This window comes from Dendrobates tinctorius, unplaced genomic scaffold (assembly GCF_039654945.1).
Source record: "Dendrobates tinctorius isolate UK_male_01 unplaced genomic scaffold, ASM3965494v1 ptg000075l, whole genome shotgun sequence".
Classification (NCBI taxonomy): Eukaryota; Metazoa; Chordata; class Amphibia; order Anura; family Dendrobatidae; genus Dendrobates; species Dendrobates tinctorius.
The window spans coordinates 2,811,309-2,826,713 of NW_027361743.1; the positions used below are offsets into that span (position 1 = coordinate 2,811,309).

Genomic DNA, 15,405 nt, shown 5'->3' on the forward strand with positions numbered 1-15,405 from the left:
CAACAGGTTATGTGCCCAGAGTGACATAGAACCCCAGAGTAACACAGCAACAGAAGCCCAGAGCAAAAGCAGCACAGAGCAACAGAGAAGATATCCACTAGCAGAAATCCTGTCAAGTTCTCAGTGCCAAGCCTCACTAACCAGAACTACCAGTCCTGGAAATTCAAGGTGAAGATGCTGCTCACGAGAGAACGTATATGGAAATATACTCAGGAACAAGTGCCTCATCCATTACCAGATGATTGGCTAGAGAAGGATCAGAAAGCACAAAGCATGATTTCCCTCAATGTAGATGATAATCAGATTGTGTATATATGCAAGTGTGCAACTGCAAAGGAGATGTGGGATGAGTTACAGAATGTGCAAGAAAGATCAAATCTCAGCAATAAGCTTTATCTCATGAGAAAGCTGTATCAGTCTAAACTAAGTGATGGACAGAATATGCAGGACTATATAAGAAACACCCTAGAGATTGTGGAGCGTCTCAGGGGTGTTGGAGAAAAAATTAAAGATTTTCATGTTGCTGCTGTCACGGGGCAGTAAGGAAAAAGCAAAGACGTGGAACCTGGGCCCCTGGACTGCCCCTCAGGCGAAGGAGGTGCCCTGACTTTCCTTAACTTGGGAGTACACTTGATGGTAATGAGGCCCAAGTCTCCGACCTGTCCCTATCTCCTGTTTAGCCCTGAGCTAAACCCACAACCCCTTCCCCAGGAGGTGAGACAGGGAATAAAGTGAACTGCACCAAATAACACACAAGGGAAAATAAAACAGACACCACAGGGTTAAAGCAACTAAAAACCCAAATTTAGCTTTCAAGCTTTCAGCAGTAACAACACTGCTCCCGATAGCTCTTCTCTTCAGCAACAACACCACTGCTCCAGATAAGCTGAACCCCCTCTGCACCTGGTAGGTCCAGTCTTCACCACGGTTGGTTTCCAAATGAACAGTATTACCAACAGGGAGCAGCAGCAGCTGATGACCTCTTATAGGAAGGAGGGGGAGGTTACCACCTGCTGACTAATTAAACATGTAGTAACACCAGCGGCCATCGGGGGCAAAAATCCAGCAGCCGACCAACTACAGTTGTAGTAACACCAGCGGCCACCGGGGGCAAAAACCCAGCAGCCGACCAACTACAGTTGAGGTAACACCAGAGGCCACGGGGGCAAAAACCCAGCAGCCGACCAACTACATTTGTAGTAACACCAGCGGCCACCGGGGGCAAAACTCCATATTAAACACCGAGGCCAGAAAGGAAAAAGGATTATACAAGAGAGTCCAGACTCTGACACAGAACCAAAAATGGATCATGACAGCTGCACTTCTATATAAGTGGTCTTCCATAGAGTTATGACACACTTGTGACTGCACTAGATGCACGGACAGATGATGAGGTGGCACTAGAGTATGTTTAAGGCCAACTTGTGGATGAATTCAAGAGAAAAATGCACCATGTAAGCAGCAGTAATGAATCCAGAGCAGAAACAGCATTAACGACACATGATTTCCCTTAATATAAGCGCAATCTAAGAGAAACTCTTGAATGTTTTGTCTGTAAAAGATTGGCCACCTTAAAGCAGACTGCAGAATTTGGAAAGCAAGAATGAGTTAGCTTAAAAAGCAGAAGTCATCAAAGGGTTAAAACAGCTGTAAAGGAAGATTCTGCGTGTGATGAAACTGCATTTAATGCCAGTGCAGGCCCATCTGCAAAGCATATATGGTGTATAGATTTCGGTACAAGCAGTCATATGAGAAATAACAAGGATTTCTTCATTGACCTTAATGAAAGCAAGTCAGAAAAGGCAATGTTAGCTAATGGTCACTATATGACTTCAGAAGGAGTAGGAGACCGCTATCTCCACTGTCCGGTTTCATCAGCACATAGCAGAAAGATCCCAGTAAAGGATGTTCTCTATGTTCACAACCTTGCAAGCAATCTTTTGTCACTAAAGAAGCTCATGCAAAAGGGGAATGTAGTTACTTTTAAAGAAAACAGCTGCATCATCTCAAAGAAGGGTCACACTCTTGCATAAGGAAAAATCCAAGATGAACTTTACCAGCTAAAATGCAAAGAAAGAGTGTACAGTGCCAGACAAGATCTACATAAGAACTGTATCCACGTATGGCACAGACGTCTTGGGCACAGAGACTGAGAAGCAGTAAGGAAGCTAGCTCAACTTGCAAATGGTATTGAAATCAACCAGTGTAGTTAAATGATGAAGTGCACTAGCTGTCTTAAAGGGAAAATGTCCAGAAAATCCTTTCTTAACCCCTTCCTGACATGAGACGTACTATCCCGTCCATGGGGCCCGGGCAAAAATATCATTTTTGTGGAAAAAAATGATTTTTTTATTTTCACGTCCGAGTGTTATAAACTTCTGTGAATCACTTGGGGGTTCAAAGTGCTCACCACACATCTAGATAAGTTCCGTGGGGGGTCTAGTGTCCAAAATGGGGTCACTTGTGGGGAGTTTCAATAGTTTAGGTACATCAGGGGCTCTCCAAACGCACATGACACCCGCAGACCATTCCATCAAAGTCTGCATTCCAAAACGTCACTGCTTCCCTTCCGAGCCCCGACGTGTGTCCATACAGTAGTTTTCTCCCACATATGGGGTGTCAGCGTACTCAGGCCAAATTGGACAACAACTTTTGGGGGTCCAATTTCTCCTGTTACCCTTGGGAAAATGAAAAAATTGGGGACTAATTGATCATGTTTCTGGAAAAAATACGATTTTTTTATTTTCACGCCCGGGCGTTATAAACTTCTGTGAAGCACTGGGGGGTTCAAAGTGCTCACCACACATCTAGATAAGTTCCTTGGGGGGTCTAGTTTACAAAATGGTGTCATTTGTGGGGGGTTTCCACTGTTTAGGTACATTAGGGGCTCTCCAAAGGCAACATGACACCCGCAGACCATTCCATCAAAGTCTGCATTCCAAAACGTCACTACTTCCCTTCCGAGCCCCGACGTGTGCCCATACAGTAGTTTTCTCCCACATATGGGATATCAGCATACTCAGGACAAATTGGACAACAACTTTTGGGGTCCAATTTCTCCTGGTACCCTTGGGAAAATAAAAAAATGGTGACTAAAAGATCATGTTTGTGGAAAAAATACGAATTTTTTATTTTCACGCCCGGGCGTTATAAACTTCTGTGAAGCACTGGGGGGTTCAAAGTGCTCACCACACATCTAGATAAGTTCCTTGGGGGGTCTAGTTTACAAAATGGTGTCATTTGTGGGGGGTTTCCACTGTTTAGGTACATTAGGGGCTCTCCAAAGGCAACATGACACCCGCAGAACATTCCATCAAAGTCTGCATTCCAAAACGTCACTACTTCCCTTCCGAGCCCCGACGTGTGCCCATACAGTAGTTTTCTCCCACATATGGGATATCAGCATACTCAAGACAAATTGGACAACAACTTTTGGGGTCCAATTTCTCCTGGTACCCTTGGGAAAATAAAAAAATGGTGACTAAAAGATCATGTTTGTGGAAAAAATACGAATTTTTTATTTTCACGCCCGGGCGTTATAAACTTCTGTGAAGCACTGGGGGGTTCAAAGTGCTCACCACACATCTAGATAAGTTCCTTGGGGGGTCTAGTTTACAAAATGGTGTCATTTGTGGGGGGTTTCCACTGTTTAGGTACATTAGGGGCTCTCCAAAGGCAACATGACACCCGCAGACCATTCCATCAAAGTCTGCATTCCAAAACGTCACTACTTCCCTTCCGAGCCCCGACGTGTGCCCATACAGTAGTTTTCTCCCACATATGGGGTATCAGCATACTCAGGACAAATTGGACAACAACTTTTGGGGTCCAATTTCTCCTGGTACCCTTGGGAAAATAAAAAAATGGTGACTAAAAGATCATGTTTGTGGAAAAAATACGAATTTTTTGCTGTGCTGTGAAGCACTGGGGGGGTCAAAGTGCTCACCACACATCTAGATAAGTTCCTTAGGGGGTCTAGTTTCCAAAATGGTGTCATTTGTGGGGGGTTTCCACTGTTTTGGTACATCAGGAGTTTTCCAAACGCGACATGGTGTCCGATCTCAATTCCAGCCAAAAACGTCAAATGGCGCTGCTTCCCTTCCGAGCTCTGCCATGCGCCCAAATAGTGGTTTACCCCCACATGTGGGGTATCAGCGTACTCAGGACAAATTGCACAATAACTTTTAGGGTCCTGTTACCCTTGGAAAAATAAGAATTGAGGGTGAAAAGATCATTTTTGTGGAAAAAATATGATTTTTTAATTGTATGGCTTTATGTTATAAACTTCTGTGAAGCCCATGGGGGTTCAAAGTTCTCACCACACATCTAGATAAGTTCCTTAGGGGGTCTAGTTTCCAAAATGGTGTCATTTGTGGGGGGTTTCCACTGTTTTGGTACATCAGGGGTTTTCCAAACGCGACATGGTGTCCGATCTCAATTCCAGCCAAAAACGTCAAATGGCGCTGCTTCCCTTCCGAGCTCTGCCATGCGCCCAAATAGTGGTTTACCCCAACATGTGGGGTATCAGCGTACTCAGGACAAATTGCACAATAACTTTTAGGGTCCTGTTACCCTTGGAAAATAAGAATTGAGGGTGAAAAGATCATTTTTGTGGAAAAAATATGATTTTTTAATTGTATGGCTTTATGTTATAAACTTCTGTGAAGCCCATGGGGGTTCAAAGTTCTCACCACACATCTAGATAAGTTCCTTAGGGGGTCTAGTTTCCAAAATGGTGTCATTTGTGGGGGGTTTCCACTGTTTTGGTACATCAATGGTTTTCCAAACGCGACATGGTGTCCGATCTCAATTCCAGCCAAAAACGTCAAATGGCGCTGCTTCCCTTCTGAGCTCTGCCATGCACCCAAATAGTGGTTTACCCCAACATGTGGGGTATCAGCGTACTCAGGACAAATTGCACAATAACTTTTAGGGTCCTGTTACCCTTGGGAAAATAAAAATTGGGGTGAAAAGATCATTTTTGTGGAAAAAATATGATTTTTTAATTGTACCGCTGTACGTTATAAACTTCTGTAAAGCCCTTGTGGGTTCAAAGTTCTCACCACATATCTAGATAAGTTCCTTGGGGGGTCTAGTTTCCAAAATGGGGTCACCTGTAGGGGGTTTCCACTGTTTAGGTACATCAGGGACTCTCCAAACGTGACATGGCGTCCAATCTGAATTCCAGCCAATTTTGCATTGAAAAAGTCAAACGGCGCTCCTTCCATTCTGAGCTCTGCCATGCACCGAAACAGTGGTTCCCCCCCACATATCAGGTATCTGCGTACTCAGGACAAATTGCACAATAACTTTTGCAGTCCAATTTCTCCTGTTACCCTTGGTAAAATAAAAAAAATTGAACCTGAAGTATTTTTTTTATGAAAAAAAGTTAGATGTTCATTTTTTTTTAAATATTCAAAAAAATTCCTGTGACGCACCTAAAGGGTTAATAAACTTCTTGAATGTGGTTTTGAGCACTTTAAGGGGTGCGGTTTTTAGAATGGTGTCACTTTTGGGTATTTTCTATCATATAGACCCCTCAAAGTGGCTTCAAATGTGATGTGGTCCTAAAAATAAAATGGTGTTGTAAAAATGAGAAATCGCTGGTCAACTTTTAACCCTTATAACTTCTTAACAAAAAAAAATATTGGTTCCAAAATTGTGCTGAAGTAAAGTAAACATGTGGGAAATGTTAGTTATCAAGTTTTTTGTGTGCCGTATCTCTGTGATTTAAGGGCATAAAAATTCAAAGTTGGAAAATTGCGAAATTTTCAAAATTTTCGCCAAATTTCCGTTTTTCTCACAAATAAACGCAAGTTATTTGAATGAAATTTTACCACTAACATGAAGTACAATATGTCATGAGAAAACAATGTCAGAATCACCGGGATCCATGAAAGAGTTCCAGAGTTATGACCTCATAAAGGTACAGTGGTCAGAATTGTAAAAATTGGCCCGGTCATGAACGTGCAAACCACCCTTGGGGGTGAAGGGGTTAAAATAAGCACCACTAGTTCTGCACAGCCTCTGGATCTGATACGTACAGATGTATGTGGTCCAATGAGTGTTCAAACTCCTAGCAAGAAGAGATATTTTCTCACATTTATTGATGACTACTCCGGATATACAGTCGCCTACCTGCTTCACAGTGAGGATGAAGTGCCAAAGAAACTTGAAGATTATCTTGCTGCAGTGTTTAACAAATTTGGAAGAATGACGAAAGCCCTGCGTGCAGATGATGGAACCAAATATACAAGTGGTGAGGTGCAAACTATTTTGAAAAAGGATGGAATCGTGTTCCAGACTACCATTCCTTACAACCAAGAACAATATGACATTGCAGAGAGAGAACAGTACTCTCTGTTCATACAGGTGATGTTTGAAGACTTCCATTGAAGGAGAACTCACCACTTCTCGTGGCAGCTTGTTCCACTCATTGATCACTCTAACTGTCAAAAAGTTTTTTCTAATATCTAATCTGTGTCTCCTCCCATTCAGTTTCATCCCATTGCTTCTAGTCTTTCCTTGTGCAAATGAGAATAAAGTTGATCCTTCTACAATGTGACAGCCCTTTAGATATTTGTAGACAGCTATTAAGTCTCCTCTCAGTCTTCTCTTTTGCAAACTAAACATTCCCAATTCCTGCAACCTTTCCTCATAAGACAGGGTTTGCAGACCGGTCACCATTCTGGTCGCTCTTTTCTGAACTTGCTCCAGTTTGTTGATGTCTTTTTTAAAATGTGGTGCCCAAAACTGGACACAATATTCCAGATGAGGTCTGACCAAAGAGGAGTAGAGGGAAATAATGACTTCACGTGATCTAGACTGTATGCTTCTGTTAATACATCCTAGAATTGCATTTGCCTTTTTTGCTGCTGCATCACACTGTTGACTCATATTCAGTCTGTGATCTATTAGTATACCCAAGTCTTTTTCACATGTGCTGTCACTTAGCCCTATTCCTCCCATTCTATATATGCTTTTTTCGTTTTTATTGCCCAGATGTAGTACTTTGCATTTCTCCCTGTTAAAAACCATTCTGTTAGTTGCTGCCCACTTCTCCAGTTTATTTAAATCTTTTTGAATCCTTTCTCTCTCTTCTCTAGTATTAGCTATCCCTCCTAGCTTTGTGTCATCAGCAAATTTAATCAGTTTACCCTCAATTCCTTCATCTAAATCGCTGATAAAGATGTTGAACAATACAGGGCCCAGGACAGAGCCCTGTGGTACCCCACTTGAGACATTCTTCCAACTGGATGTGCAGCCATTTACGACCACTCTTTGGGTCCGATCACTAAGCCAGTTATGAATCCACCTAACAGTTGCCTTGTCCATTCCATACTTAGTCATTTTTTCAATAAGGATTGTATGAGAGACTTTGTCAAATGCTTTGCTGAAGTCAAGATATACTATATCTACAGCATTTCCTTGATCCACCCAATCAGTGATACCGTCATAGAAGGAAATTAAGTTTGTCTGACATGACTTATTAGTTACAAACCCATGCTGACTCTGTTTAGTCACTTCATTCTTATCCAGGTATTGACATACATGTTGTTTAATAATTTGTTCAAAGATCTTTCCTGGTATAGAAGTCAGACTCACCGGCCTATAGTTGCCTGGGTCCACCTTCTTCCCCTTTTTGAAGATAGGAACAACATTTGCTCTTCTCCAGTCTTCTGGCACTTCTCCTGTTATCCAAGAATATTCAAAGATTATGGAGAGGGGTTCAAAAATTTCTTCTGCTATCTCCTTCAGTACTCTGGGGTGTAATTCATCTGGACCTGGAGACTTGAATTCATTTAGGTTAGCTAAGTGTTTCCTCACTATCTTTCTGTTTATAGATATCCTGGATTCTTCTATTCCCTTAATAGGACAGTTAATAACAGTTGATGTTACATTTCCTTTCTGAGAGAAAACAGATGCAAAATAGGAATTTAAAAGTTCAGCCTTCTCAACATCCTGTCTTACCATTTCATCATTTTCATCCTGTAAAAATCCTATAGCATCTTTGACTTTTCTTTTACTTTTGACATATCCCCAAAATCCTTTATTATTGCTTTTGACATCTCTTGCAAGCCTCAATTCATTTTCAGCTTTAGCTAATCTGATTTGTGCCCTGCAGGTTCTGCAGACAGCATTATATTCTTCTTTAGATATGCCTCCCTCTTTCCATTTTATAAACATTTTTTTCTTCCTTTTTAGCATGTGCTTAAGTTCTGTGTTCATCCATCCTGGTTTCCTTAAATGCTTCCTATTCTTCCCTCTTTTCGGAATTGTTAACAACTGTGCTTTGAGAATTTCATTTTTCAAGATTTCCCATCCTTCCTGGACATTTTTGTCTTTAAGGATATCCAGCCATTGGATCCCTCCAATTCTCTTTCTGAATCCCTTAAAATCTGCCTTTCTGAAATCTAACCTTGACGTCTGAGTCTTCACAGATCTTCCGCCTCTAGTTATCCAAAATTCTAAAATAGCATGGTCGCTACCTCCTAGGGTCCCAGCCACTTTTACCTCCTCAACCATTTCCTCCCTGTTTATAAGGATTAGATCCAAGGTAGCAGTTCCCCTTGTTTTCTCCCTTACCTTTTGGAAGATAAAGTTGTCAGCAAGAGAGGATAAGAATTTCCTTGACCTGTTAGTTTTGCCTGAGAGAGATTCCCAACAAATGTCTGGATAGTTGAAATCTCCCATGACAACTATGTCATATTTTTTGGAGAACTTGGCGATTTGATGCATAAAGAGTTCATCCATATCTTCAGCTTGCACAGGCGGCCTGTAGTAAATGACTACAATGGTGTCCTTTCCATTGTTCTGTCCTTGTATTCTTACCCAAACAGTTTCCACAGAACTCCCAGTCTCTGAAGCTTCAATCTCTGTGCAGATATACGCGTTTCTAACATACAATGCGACACCCCCTCCTCGTTTATCAAGTCTGTTTCTTGCAAATAAGTTGTATCCTTCTAGTCTTGTATTCCAATCATGTGTATTGTCCCACCAAGTTTCAGTGATTCCAATGACATCATATTTCTTTTCCTGTGTTAGTAGTTCCAATTCTCCTTGTTTGTTGCCCATGCTTTGTGCATTAGTATAGAAACATTTTAGTTTGTGATTGGTTTCTCTTTCTCCAATATTTTTATTAATTAGATTCTTTCGTCTTTGTTCTTCCTTTCCACTTCTAATAGCAGAGTTCTCAATAGCATTTGTCAGGTGTATGGCTTTTTCTGGTCTTTTGCTTCCCTTCCCATGTTGTTCTAGTTTAAAGCTCTCCTTACAAGTGTAGCAAGGCGACTTCCAAATACATGCTTTCCAGTCTTCGTAAGGTGCACCCCATCTCTAGCAAGTAGTCCATCGTATAAGTAGTTCACTCCGTGATCCAGAAATCCAAATCGTTGCTGACGGCACCATCGACGTAGCCAGTTGTTCACCTGCAGAATCTTATTCCACCTCCTTGTTCCATGGCCATCCACTGGGAGGATGGAAGAGAAGACCACCTGCGCTCCCAGTTCTTTCACTTTCTTGCCTAAGTCTTCAAAGTCTCTGCAGATGGTTTCCAGGTCGTTTCTTGCGGTGTCATTTGTCCCCACATGTAGTAGCAGGAATGGGTAGTCATCTGTAGGTCTGAAGAGTCCTGATATCCTGTCAGACACATCTTTAATTTTTGCACCTGGAAGACAGCACATTTCTCTTGAAGTTATATCCGGTCTGCAGATAGCGGCCTCTGTTCCTCTCAACAGGGAATCCCCCATGACCACCACTCTCCGTTTCTTCTTCACAACATTTTTCTTTCTCCATCCAGGAGGACTCTGAAGGTGTACAAGGTTGCTGCTTGTTGGCAAAGTCTTATCCTGATGTATTTCTTCATCGTTTTCCTGCGTGAGAGCCTGGTACTGGTTTCTGAGCAGTATGGGTGCTGACTGCCTCCTGATCCTCCTGCTTCTCTGGGTCACATGTCTCCATTCCTCTGTTTCTTCAGGTGCAGTTCGAATTTCTTCTCTTTCTGTAACATGAAGAGATAATTCTGCTCTGTCCAAGAACTCTTCACCTTCCTTAATGATCTTCAACGTAGCTAACCTCTCTTCGAGATTTTGCAACTTTTCCTCCAACAGGGACACAAGCTTGCATTTGTGGCATGTGAAGTTTGGCTTTTCCACTGGTAAATCTGTGAACATGTAGCAAGAAATGCAGCTCACCAAATGGCTCCTGGCCTCTTCCATCTTGAGATTTCTTAAAAACGATGAAAGATGAGCCAAAATTCGGCGCGCGGTTTTTCCGATTTCCTCTTCTCAGCTGCAACGGCCAAAACCCAATGATCGTTGAGCTCGTGGAGACTCTTCACTTATCCCAGAAGGCACTGGGAATATGCAAATGATCTCCTCAAGACTCTTCCCCTGGTTTTCCGATTTCCTCTTCTCAGCTGCAACGGCCAAAACCCAGTGATCGTTGAGCTCGTGGAGACTCTTCACTTATCCCAGAAGGCACTGGGAATACGCAAATGATCTCCTCAAGACTCTTCCCCTGGTTTTCCGATTTCCTCTTCTCAGCTGCAACGGCCAAAACCCAGTGATCGTTGAGCTCGTGGAGACTCTTCACTTATCCCAGAAGGCACTGGGAATATGCAAATGATCTCCTCAAGACTCTTCCCCTGGTTTTTTTTGATGTTCACATCATTCACATCATTTTTTGATGTTCACATCAATGTCTTTGCGAGCACTGTGCCTAATTATTATCTCCTTTTTTAATATCTCTATCTCTCCAAACAAGAAACCACTTTGCCTATTCATTCCTGCTATCATGCAATTAGCCATTTGTCTACTGTAAGTCCTTGAATGCATATGCCTAGGTTTTTAACCATTCACCTGCTATAAGTCTCATATTGTCTATACATCTCTTGTGTGTATCCACACTCCTGGCTTTGCTCTTTTGATGTTTCCTGTCCTGCTTGTCTCTCTGCCTTCCGCATACCCTTTTGCCCTTTTCCTCGCTGATCAACATGCCAGCTGTCAAGGCCCATTCCATTGCAGTATTGCCTCTGATCCATGCTGCTCACCCTGCCTGTGGAGTAGACAATCCACTTCACCAGGTGAGACCATATTAATATCTATATCTAAAACTCCACAAAAAGGGGACAAAGCAGCACCAATCAAAGAGTGTGGGTGCAAACCACAGAGTCCGGGCCACTGGACAATAACGTTAAAATACAAGCGATAAAAAATGGCAACCTTCCCATTTCCATTTTCACATGATGCTGTTTTTGTGAAGGGCGCTTACAACGGGAAGAAGTAGTTGGGGGGGGTGACCGCAGAGATGAATCTTTATTGAGTTGTAGGCTGCTGGAATACTCGTCCTATAGTTATAGTTATATTGACCCGAAGAAAGGCAATCACATTCCCAGTAAAACATTTGGCAATTACATCTATGTCTGAGAAGGGGAAAATAAATTGCATATTGACTTTGGTAATAGCAATTAAGATTCCTCCCCGGATCCCTTACTCTGCATCCATTTCACCAATGTATGTTAATGTTATATGCTTCCCATATGGTTATTGCTATTATCTCTCACTTCCAGAAGAGGTTAGTGCCTGCAGGATGAAAGATTGAAGTAATCACTCGGCACGGTACGTCAAAACATGCACAATGTAAAAGGTTCAGCCTGTAGCCAAGTTGGAGATGTCTAATAATACTGGTTGTGTTCATTCACAGTACACACCTCCCTATTGTCTTGTACTAGGAAATTTAAGAGGCTGTAATATTGCAAAGCAATTTAAAATACTTTTTCATGGTATAGCAAGGGCGGCAGTGATTTAGAATCCACATCACTTTCGACAGTGGTTGTAAAGAGTGTCTCCCGCGCTGGACAACCTGTCGTGTCCTTAACTATACAGACATCCCATTGACATTAATGGTCGTAGTGTAAATCTTCATTTCACCAAGTATAATGGTCTAGGGAAATTGAACACTTACTCTTCACATTTCCTTACAGATCACAGTTGAGTGCAAGGGGTTCCATGGAGGACACTATGTGGTTCCAATGTATCCTTATTTTACATGAGAAGATCGATTCATAAATTGAAACTATGTGATTCAGTTGGTTTAAATCTACAACTAATTTGCTGCATTTATTCTAGATCTTGAAAGGTGTAAAAAAAGAGGAACATAATACTCTCACTGTCCCTCTCACCTATCTTGTAGCGCAGCACTCAACTTTTTTAATCACTTTTTAAGGATCTTTTGTGCCTCCAACGCCTTCTAAGCCTCATGTAACTGTAAGAGGAAGTAATGGTACCTCTGAAGAGCCTCTGGATGGTGGGCCATTAGTAAGGAAAAACTGCTATCTGCTTACGAGACGAAACTAGGCAGAACCAAATGGCACCAAAAGATTTTCAGTGGAAGACAGTCCTTATGTGGGACCTGGTCAGGTGCTTTGTAGAACAGAGTTCCTAGATATAAAAGCCCTGCACCAAACCACAGGGGGATTTGGAGCCAAGAAGAGGAGCGGTGCAGACATAGACAAGAGACAACGCTGAAGCCAGTGTGATGGGCCGCAGCGAAACGTATGCTCCACCAAGGTGCCGATCACTGTCAGGCAAAGCCAAGATGATGCCCAGTGAGACCAACAGACCCACCAACGTCGGTCAAGACCTAGAGTCCAGGCTGCACCGGTCAAGACCAGAACCTTTGCCCCATGCCAGTCAAGTCCCCAAGTCCAGGTGAAGCCTGTGGAGAATCGTGACCAAGTCCTCTCTGCTCCGGACCTAGGAGATGCCCGCAGATTGTCAATCCCCGAAGATATATGGAGAGACGTTGATCAGAGGAGGATATAAAAGGACGGCACCAGAGAACAAGGCCATCACTTTCAGCCATAACATACTGTACTGGAGTTGGCTAGGATTAGGACAATAGATGGGGTGGGGGCCGGTTGGTGCACAGGAGGCTCAACGCTCTTTAATAAACTTTATCAGGAAAACTTGCAGCTGTCCCGACTCTGTTGTTGGATGACCCAGGACCAGAGGCTCCTTCCCTGTTCCTAATGGTTACTTCTGAAGGTGAAAATGCTGGGGCCACATACCTTGCCTTATCTACTGAATCTGCTCTCCATCTGTACCCTTCGCCTACCCAGAGAAGAAGGGAGCAGTAGTGCACCATAGTACACCAACCAAACTAACAGGTAACATGAACAGGGGAAATGGAAAATACCAGTCACACAAATATTTACTCACATATAACAGAGGAATGCACCGGGGAGTGGAGGACAGGGTAAAACCAAAGTAGGAAAAGAAAAATTATGGAGAGACTTTTCCCATTATTATAACTGTACTGTTGTATGGTTTATTGCTGTTTTTCACTGTTTGATATTATTAACTAACCCCAAACTACTGTAAATTCCTGCTGTGTTTGAAACAGGAAAGATATATATCTTTGTACCGTGTTACCCAGTAGATAAAAGGTATCAACCACTGAGGACTCTAAATTCTAAATATTCTTCATTGCTGTATTTGAAGGAATTAAAATGCTCATTGACTGTTCCTTCCTCGTGCCTTCTGTGCTTTGGATTCGATCATCTGCAGACAATATCATACCATCGTGAGGTTATGTAAGGTTTATCCCTCCTCAAGGCTCTTCAGCTCCACTTGTGCTGACTAAACCTTACAATATCATGACATTGCACCAGGCCTATTGATCGCGCTCTGAAAAGTGCCGGAATTGGAGGGAACGGCACAATGGGACAGGTGGGTGCTGGAGTGAGTATTATACTTTTTTTTTATTAAGGGAACTAGGGGGTCTGCAATACCAAGACAGGTTATTACATTTGGGGTTATTTAGTTTGGAGAATCGAAGGCTTAGGGGTGATCTTATTACAATGTATAAATATATGCGGGGACAATACAAAGACCTTTCTAATGATCTTTTTACTCTTAGACCTGTGACGGGGACAAGGGGGCATCCTCTACGTCTGGAGGAAAGAAGGTTTAAGCATACTCACAGACGCGGATTCTTTACTGTAAGAGCAGTGAGACTATGGAACTCTCTGCCATATGATGTTGTAATGAGTGATTCCCTACTAAAATTTAAGAAGTGACTGGATGACTTTCTTGAAAAGTATAATATTACAGGGTATATACACTAGTTTCCTTAATATTGCGTTGATCCAGGGAGCTAGTCTGATTGCCGTATGTGGAGTCAGGAAGGAATTTTTTTCCCCAATGTGAAGCTTACTGTTTGCCACATGGGTTTTTTTTTGCCTTCCTCTGGATCAACATGTTAGGGCAGGTTAGGATAGGATATGGGTTGAACTAGATGGACTTAAAGTCTTCCTTCAACCTTAATAACTATGTTACTATGTTACATTTCTTATGCTCTGGGATCTAGACAAAACTTCAGGGCATAACGCACATCTATACAAAGCATATTCGAATTGCACAAAGTAAATTCTGTGCCACTCAATGGCTGAATTTGTGCAAATGTTTAGAAAACAATTTTAGAAAAATTCACTAGTCTCTAATCCCAAGAGAAAATTACAGCCACTTTATGATGATGTGCACCGACCAAAATGAGTTACCAGGTGGTATATGTTCTTTTACAATGTTGACAACACATACAACTGTACAACATACCATAAGTTTGGAGCATTGGTCGGGAGCCATTTCCGAAAACAATCCTACTGAGCAGCATTCCATTCTAGCTCACAGAAGATGGTGGGTCCAAAACTGGGATGACCATATGCCATTGACTCATGTCTGGTCAACTAAAAGCGGAAGGAATTTACAGGACCAGCGGGCAGTATTAAAGAGGTTTTGCACTAGATAAGGGGAAATCTGACAGCCAGCACTCTCTACCAGTCAGCTACAATCAGCTCTGGCTGCGGTCAGATGGAAGCAGCGCATGGAGCAGAACTACCATTCACAATAGGTGATGTCACAGCTCACTTCCTCCTCCTGTACAATTACTGATAACACCTCTATATACACACGAGATCCACCATTCACAATAGGTGATGTCACAGCTCACCTGCTCCTCCTGTACAATTACTGATAACACCTCTATATACACACAAGATCCACGATTCACAATAGGTGATGTCACAGCTCACCTCCTCCCCCTCCTGGACAATTACTGATAACACCTCTATATACAGTAGATAGGACAGGATCCACCATTCACAATAGATTATATCACAGCTCACCTCCTCCTCCTTCTGTACAATGATGTATTAAGTGGAATTGATTTCTACTCTGCTAACAGAATCCACATTCACCAAAATGCACACATTTTTTAAATTTTTCGAGCAAAATGGGGGTCGCTGCTCGCCATTTTTCTAAACTGTAAAGGGCCATCAAAAAGTATAAAAAAATGGCATTATGTCATGATTTTGTGACCTTTTAGGTGTTTGCACAGAACCTTTCA

The 15,405-nt window shown here is 42.3% G+C and overlaps 1 protein-coding gene across 2 annotated transcripts in view; it reads right to left on the reverse strand.

Annotated features, from left to right (window-relative positions):
* Positions 1 to 15,405, reverse strand: part of CNTN5 (contactin 5) — a 2,193,251-nt gene that overhangs the window by 177,115 nt on the left and 2,000,731 nt on the right. The window lies entirely within an intron of this gene.